Consider the following 8,886-nt stretch of genomic DNA (forward strand, 5'->3'; position numbering starts at 1 on the left):
AGCGCGGTGGAGTGCCGATGCTGATTATGTATCCTTCTCAAAGATGTGCTCAGACATGAGATAATGAGCGCCGTGATCGCCCAGATCCTTTACCTTTTCCCAGGATTGAAGCTGTCGCCAGTGTACAAAACGACAGTGTAACAGTGCACCACGCTACTCACATCCAATTTGTCCTGTACAAAAGCTGATCTCTAAATCCGCACTAACAAAGCGGTACTCGGAGACAAATCATATAATGTTCAATTTTATTCATTTTCTACTAATTAACTGGAATCCCACCTTCCCTCATATAGTCTCCAATTAATTTGCAATGTATGTCAGAGGTCGTTAGACTTCCAGTAAACCTTTGTGAAGATTTTGTCTTTCTCTATATATTGATCTTATTAAGGCATTTCTTCTTCACGCTACAAGCTGTAAAGAGTTTTTTTTTTAACTGGCTTCGTCTTTAACTTGAAGGGTTGATAATAGGATTCTTGTCTGGGCTCAAAGTTTAAAGCAATGTCGTGGTTATTTGTTGGGTAGGTCAAAATACAACGCTGCAGAGTAATTTGCCATTTGGATAATATCCGGTCCAGGCAAGCAATTCACATTTGAAGTAAATCTAATTAACACTAAGATAATTTAGATATGATCACGCAAGTATAGAGTACAACCGATGTTACATGTGCCTTCTGAACCACGATACTAATGCATTTAATTAGCATAAAGGTACAGTCGAACACACGCTTTTAAGTCAGCTCCCTCTTGAATATCATATATTCTTCTAATTAACAAGGGGCCGATAGCTAATCTGCCTGCACTGTATCTGGGAGGAATGAAACTACAGAAATTTGCTTCAGAAGGCAATTTCACGCTTGCTACAATTATAGAAATCCGCAGCTGGGTAAAATGAGGAAATATGTTTTTTTTAACCCGTTCACCAATCAAGTCAGTGTAAGGTTATAAAATGAATTTTCCGGACTACATATGGACGACCTTTGAATTGATTGAGGCTAACCTGATGAAAATGACATCATGGGGACGATTCCATCAGTTTTGCTTGTTATGCTTAAGAACAGATCCACACAAAAAAAAAGCAAAGCACGTCAGCAGTAAAGAAGTGCAGCGTATCATTCATCGGGCAGAGCCTAATAGTCGCATGCAAGACCTGACTTTGAAGCTGTTGCCGGACAGAATTCCAAACTTGAAAACAATAGAAGGATTAATTATAATGTTATAATTTGAGGTGTTGTGGCCGCCAGCCTCTACTTTAAACATTTCAATTCAAACGGTTAAAAACATAATTAATCAGTTTGATTGACGCTCATATGCCTTCAGCGCAACTAAATAGCTCCATGGAAATTATTGTCACACTGGCGAAAGGCGAAGCTACAACAGAGAAAGTGAACTTCGGGTGAACTTTTTTGTATAAAACGAGTCCTCGCTTTAAGGTGAAATACGTACGTAAAGCATTGCTTGACACGAATACTGCACATAGGACAGTAGCTAGTGGGCTGATTTAAGTTTTCTAACGATTGACAAATAAAGAAACTTAAAAACTTTTAAAGACGTTTTTTAAAAAAAATCATTAAGTTGTTCGCCTCTTCGCTGATGAGGATTTTTTTTTTACAGAAATAAAACGTATGGTTGTTTAATAGAAGAATTAAATCTACCTCTCGCCTGTCAAATCCAGAGTTGGAAAAAGAGGAAACCCAAGGACAGCGCCATCAAGCGATAGATGGTTGTTATTTCTCAGGGGAGCAATTTGGCCTACAGTGGCTAGAAAGTAACCACGGCACGTTTTTAACACTGTAATTTGCAGCAGGAGACCTAAATCAGCAGCCCCCCCCCCCCCCACTTATCCAAGCGTAATTTCTACTTTTTACCCATGAGTTTACACGAAAAACTGTTGACATTATTTAAAACAACTAAATGGGTAGAAATATTTGAAATACGACATTTTAGGATATCCCGGTTAATGTTACATTCTTTTCAACCCAAAAAAAAAAATTCCCTAATATTTTAAGGGCGTGTTTTGTTCTCACTGGCTGCAACAATTTCGATGGTGCATACCTGATTCGAGGTACTTTTCAGCAATGTATCTCGACCTTGTACACTTAAGAATCTTGCAGTTCTATATGTCACACATCTAAACGACCCATATTTACACCTGCGGAGTGATGATGGGCCTAAGTGCATTGTAATTATGTGAACTGTAAATCTTTTCCGTATGCTTAAAAAAAACCGAGGATCATCTGTGTTTAATAAATTCTAACAAAACGCCCTTCTGCAAAACCTGCGGCACGCACCAATCTGCTTATTCTAGACAAGTTGCGCAAAGAAAGACTTTTATTGCCTGTGCTGCAAAGGGGAGCAAAGTGGGAATCGACCCCATATTCCGAATCTGTTTTGTGGTGTAACTATCGGAATTGGCGATCCCGCAGAACTCTCAGAAATAGGACCATTCTTCCGGGTCTCACAAAGTTTTCCATCTTTGATGGGGTTTAGTTCAGTCGTAACTTCATCAGCAAACTCGTCCCTCCGCCCCGCCCCCCCCCCCCCGCCGGCACACCACAACCTTTCTTCCAATGAATTCTACATTCATATAGATGCTTAAATAGGTCTCTGCTAAAGTTAGCACCACTTTTAAATATATTCAGCACGAAAACTAATTTGTCCTAGGAATTAATGACTGATGGTCACTAAAAGTACGTCACCGTTTCCTTCACCTGTCTACACGACGCACCTTTTCCCTTACTTTTGCTTTGCGAAAGCATGGTCCTCCTTCATCTCAAGTTTCCTATATATCACATTCCCTTTTTTTAGGTAAATGTTTCCAATACTACGTAAATTGCCACCTTGTTTACGATCTGACTTTCTTATAATTCAAGGCTGCCGGACGTGCATTGTGAGGATTCAAATCATGTTAATGGTATATTTCAATTCAGTTTGTGGTAACTGACAAACAGTATCTACATCAGCAGCTGATAATGCTATGATGCACTTTACCCATGGTCCGTGCAAGAGCTGCGCTATACTTCGAGCATCAGTACTTATGACGTGAACAGAGATATGCCGTGTCAAAAGGTAAACAATCAGCAATGAATTGTACTGGTTCTGACTGGTTTCACTGATTTTCTTAGATTTCTTTTTCATCTTTACTACCATCAGCTGGCATTATTGAAGCTGGCCAACAGATGCTTAAAGTTGCTCGGCAAAATCGTCCAAATCGAAACAAATCAGGTGCAGAGAAAAATTATACCAAGCAGCCAGCTATCACCTTTGGTTACAGCCCTTTGCAACACACATTAAGGTCTCAAGATATATTCTTAAACCTCTCTGTGCAAAATAGTTTAACTTACTTCAGAATTGACCAAACATTACCAAACTATTCTTTATTAAACAACCTATATGAATGTTGAACAATACTTTGTGAATTTCTAAAAATGTATGTTACTTCCGTACCTACTATGACTTAAAGTTACTATAATTGCCCCACATGATTCACATTTAAATGCTTATTTCTAATGAAAGGAATTATCAAAATATTCACAAGGGAAAATCACTGGTTTATCTGACCATTCAAATTTGCTGAGGCAAGAAACCAAAGGCTGGGTAATGTTTATTCAAACAAATAAAACACAGCCAGTAGTATTAGACATAATTCAATTATGTAGACTTTTTAAATGATTAGAGACAAGAGAAAATCTATATTTATCCAATTTCACTTATCTCAGCTGTTCTGAAATAATTTATTCAGCATATTTTTTACCTTCAAATAATTTTGTGATATAAGCTGTATATTTTTAACCATTCTCCATATCATAAATGCAGGAATTATTATTAGTTGATCATATACATGCAGAGGATTTAATGGGAACGTGCCAGACATTCACTTCTTAAACAAAACATATCTTAAGGGATTTTTCTTAGTATCTTGTTTTTGCCATTGATTAATCATAGTTTAACTCCACCTCAGCTACACCAATGGGAATTGCATCAATTACAACAATGCCAAATGATATCACACTCATGGCTGTAGTGTACTATGGAGATGACCTACCCATATAAAAACATTACCAATAGACAGAAACTTAGAGGAAGAGACAGAGAAGACAGAAAGATAAACTTTTGGTTGCTTGTAAAGTATGATCCAACCAAATAAAGTTCATTCAAAACCTGGCTTAAGCATGGTCAAAGTAAATACATGATTTCAATGTCATTGCCAAGTCAATGCACTTCTTAAATAATTGACACTCCACATGCAGAAACTCCTTTCTCAGAAGATTACCAGTGGTATGACAGTTTTATGACAGGTGTCAAAATACCAACAGTCTTGTGTGACCATTTAGGTGGTACATATAATCAAACCACTTTATATTCATCACTCTATAGGGATGCCCAGAAACATTGTAGTATCATTGCTCAACTTGGGGTTGATTTTTTTTTCTAAATGATATGATATTTGAATTATTTACTGAAAAGTAAGACAGAACTCATTTCTTGAAGAATAGCATTAATACTGGAGGGGGCAATGGTTAATTCTGCAATAAGCATGCATATCTTTGTATAAAAAGTTACGCACAGATTCAAAACACTGAAAAGTTGAGCATGCCTCAGCAACTTTTCTTGAAATATATTTCCTTATGTTTAGACTAAATAATATTTTTACAGTAGATATGTTACTAATTCTTCACCAGTTAGAGCACAGTTGACTGGTTTAATTTAGATGTCATACCTAGTTGCTTATCTTCAGCCCCTCTTGCTTAAATGTCATAATCTTGATTGATAGATATGTCAAGGGACCATATGATTACTTGAACTTATTTAGGGTTGAAATAAAACAGTTTGGATTTTTTGTTGCCAAGTTCAAGACCAACTGCAAACACTTAGGGTGTAAGGCTGCTTGCTTTTGCTTAAACTCGAGTAGATCGGTTGCTTACATTTCCAGACATACAGCAGACAGAAGGAGATTAACAATACAGCACTCGTTGTGTTTCATTGCAGACGCTTTTGAGAAAACTTACAGAAAACCATTGCAAGCGTCATTTATGGTGATTCACTGAAACAAGCTAAACTTTAAACGGCTTGGCAGAATGGAAGTCAGAGGCAAAGTCAACAGAGTAATGTGCAGGTGAAAAGAGTTCCTATCGAAAAAAAACTACCATTTCGTGAAGCCTTGTATTCGCTCTTTACTGATATAAAATTAAGAAAGAGTTAGCTACTCTAAGAAGCGTGTAAACTATAGGTAAAAAAAACTGCAGCAACTCAGTCACTTTTCCAGCACTTATTACGCCCTCTTGTTAAAGATGACTCTAGACATGTCCGTCAAAAAAAAAATCCATTGATTCTTAAAGCCTGTAAAACATCTGCTTAAAATTTGCTTAGTTAAAAACAATCACCAATAATTGTTGTCAGGTCTAAACGACCAAATGTCTACAAGGCCATGTCTACTTCTGAGCTCCCCCGTGCAAGTAACTGTATACCGAAACACGTTATCATACAAGGTCTTTTTAATCCTCCCCATCGCATCACGAAAATACTGCAAAGGATTACGTTATAAATTCACTACTTAATATGTGCTTGTTTGAGTTCTGTCACCACTTACCTTCAAAAACCAATCTAAGAATTTCAACACAAGCTGATTGGTGCGACTAGAAGTACAATATGATGGTAAAATTAGATAAAATAAAGTCACCTTGCCGTTTAATGTGGTAGGTCTTGTCATACTGGATCTGCGAGAAACGCATCAGCAATAATGTTGCCGGTAGTTCTTAATATATCAGCCCTTTCTTTGCACTGCGTTTCTGTAGCAAAAAGCACACAAAGAAAGCATTGATACAGTAGTTAGTTACCCAGAATAAGTTACGCACGGAAACTCCAATTAGTTTAATTTCCACAAGAAAAAATATTTTCGACTGACATCTCATCGCAATGTCCAAATCATTATTTGGTTTAAATGTAATTAGGACTGTTATGTTTAGATAAAAGGACTTTAGTCATTAACCAAAGGCTACTTAGCTATTTTGCCAGAAACATGTTCCAAAATGAAAATTGACAAACGGATGATCACACGTAACGTGCTGTAGTTTGTGAAAGGCTTAAAGCAGCTGGCGCCAACATCGGTCTAAAGCCCAAAAATAATGCAGCCCAGAACGAGACAACTTTTGACGATAGGTACGAAATTCGTGCTCTGCCACTAAATTAGGTGATCGATAATTGAAGTGCCTGTCAAGCTCTGTTGGGCTGTTTCGTGCTTTTTTTAAAATGATGAACCCGAGCTGAAATCTACATGTCAGAAGTTCATGAACTTTATCATATATTTACAACGCTGGGAAGAATTGCAGTATATTCATTGGAAAAGGACCCGAATTAGACCATTAGAAAGAGCGATACAGTTGCAGAGAAGCGATCACCCTCGCAATAAATGCAGCTTTTTGATAAGGGGAAGTTAATGGCAAGAGGTAGTGAGAAGGGCGGCGGAGTATTAAAAAGAGAACTAGTTGAATGGACTGAAGACAAAAAATTGCACCGTGGGTCTGCAGCAATAAAGATGTTCAAAGATGAAGGCCAACTCCGAGTTGCAAGTAAACTGCCTTTTGTTATGCAAGATGGCAGATGCCGCCCCAATATGCTGTGCAAGAGCTACTAACACTGCCTTTAGTAAAAAAACAGACTATAACATGCATGCTTAAAATATTGTCCTTTCAATGGACAACCAGGAGTGAATTTCTACAATAGATTGTTACTGACAGTTGCCCCAATGTAGTATAAACACGTGCACTGTGTATCTTTTTGCTGCCCTGATATCCGTACATAGCGCAAACACATATTGATTACATCTATCTATCAAATAGGTGGAACATCCGTTTATTATGAACTTTTCAATTACTCAATAAGTAATTTCATTCGTGTGAATTCGCTCGTATTTTAACATTTGGACCACCTCCATACTATACAGAATTCTAACACCTGCATTGATATAGGATTACAATAGCGGTTGGTTCATTACAACTGCTCGTCATCAGCATAACAAGCGTACCCCGCAGTGCAAATTTATTTAGCAACACGTTCGTTAAATTGGAATATCTCGCAAATGGGCTGAAAAAAATTCGGAAGGAATAAGCATGTAATCGGCACTAGCTGGACCTCACACATGCTAACAGAATATTTACAAGAAACTTGCCAATGTAAACGTGACCGCTTTCTCAGATAAACAATAATCAACAAACCTCTGTATCATTTCGGGCTAAAGCTCTGTCTGCTTATAATATAGTTAATGAAGTGAGGTGTCTGGTTGCACAGCCCCTTCAGAGCGACTCGGTGCTGGCGTAAATGCTTTCAAAGCCATTTTAATTTTCACATCAGTGCATTTACTAGGTTTAAGACTCTGACGGCTAACAAGTAGCTTGCGGTATTGGCGAATGTTTAACTAAAATGGCTAGCCATCAATTCCCTTTTGTTTGCTTGCAAATTAATCATCCTATACGTAGTTGGCGCCAGTGTAGATTTATCACACACAGGAGGGTGAATGAGTCGGGCGAGGAGAGACAAAGAGAGTTCGCACCTTCCTGCTTTTGATCCTAGATTAGTCCACCCTAACGCTTCATAATACGAGTCTCTAGGGTGCCTAGCCTGGGAGGTCACTCATAATTGGCGGAAGTTAGTGCAAACATTTTAAAACGCTACATTTTAACGCATATTTCATAAATATTTATAACTCCAACTAATTCATTTCCAACGCAATATTAAAGAAATCGTTATTTCTGGTAAAGACTATATCTGAACACAATCCAGCTCTCCTATAAATACTGTTATAAGGAATGCTATAATGGTGATTATAAGTTAAAGAAAACTAAGATCCGAGTAGGGTCTTCCTTTGTCAAGATGTCAAACAAAAATGTACACACATAGATTCTGGGGAACTCGCCTTGAAGAGAATCTGACGGGTTCCAAATCTCCACACAGGTCAGACAAGTGCTGTGCTATAGGCAGCCGCGTCTTAAGGAAACAGCCAAGGGCTCGGAACACAACAGGAGCAGAGAGAGAGCGAGAGGGGAGAGGGAGAGGCAGAGAGAGAGAGAGAGACAGAGAGAGTGAGAGAGAGAGAGACAGAGGAGAGAGAAGGGGGAGAGAGAGAGAGTAGAGCGACAGACAGAGAGAGGAGCGAGAAGGGGGGAGAGAGAGAGGAGAGGGAGAGGCAGAGAGAGAGACAGAGAGAGAGACAGAGAGAGAGAGAGAGAGAGAGACAGAGGAGAGAGAAGGGGGAGAGGGGGAGAGAGAGAGAGTAGAGCGACAGACAGAGAGAGGAGCGAGAAGGGGGGAGAGAGAGAGAGATAGAGAGAGAGAGAGAGAGAGAGAGAGAGAGAGAGAGCGAGAGAGAGAGAGAGAAACTAAAACCGGGAAGCAAATGAAACGTCGTTAGATCGCTGGTTAAAACCGCGGAGGATGGTGGTGGCTAGAGCGAGCTTTTCCTTGCGATATACTCACAGATCAGGGAGGCGATATTTTGGTTTTAAAAAAAACGAAAAGTGATACGCGACGGTAGTTACAACTCGACGTCAGCAGGCTGGCGCCAAGCGCCCTTAAACATGTGCGACCAAAATGCAATGTTACAAGAGCTAATCACTTTAGATGTTCCGCTCCTATCTCCGTGCATTTAGCCGATGTGATTGCTTTGCAGTTACAAATCTTTTTGCGCCAGCTCTCAGAGAGAGAGAGAGAGAGAGAGAGTGTGTCCTTAGTCTTTAAGCTACAGCAGCCCATCAGGCGCCATGTCCTGATAATTAAATCAACTCGTTAAATGAGGCTTTTTGTTGTTGTTGATGAAAGCTTGGCCAATAAATAAATACAATTATAGCACTGAACACAACACGGCCTTGCCCGCTTTTGTTACAGCGCATGAAA

At 39.0% G+C, this 8,886-nt stretch overlaps 1 long non-coding RNA gene across 2 annotated transcripts in view; it reads right to left on the reverse strand.

The window, feature by feature from the left end:
• LOC134338351 (uncharacterized) overlaps window positions 1–8,692 on the reverse strand; it is a 28,605-nt gene extending 19,913 nt beyond the window's left edge. The window contains exons 1-2 of one of the 2 annotated variants that reach the window (XR_010016215.1): window positions 7,890–8,429; window positions 5,678–5,786 (exon numbers count right to left, since the gene is read on the reverse strand). This is a non-coding gene — a long non-coding RNA (uncharacterized LOC134338351). Of the gene's footprint in view, window positions 1–5,677; window positions 5,787–7,889; window positions 8,430–8,469 lie in introns of those variants that run through there. The other variant, XR_010016214.1, reaches the window with a different exon arrangement.
• Window positions 8,693–8,886: the final 194 nt, after the last annotated feature.

This window comes from Mobula hypostoma, chromosome 27 (assembly GCF_963921235.1).
Source record: "Mobula hypostoma chromosome 27, sMobHyp1.1, whole genome shotgun sequence".
NCBI classification, from domain to species: Eukaryota; Metazoa; Chordata; class Chondrichthyes; order Myliobatiformes; family Myliobatidae; genus Mobula; species Mobula hypostoma.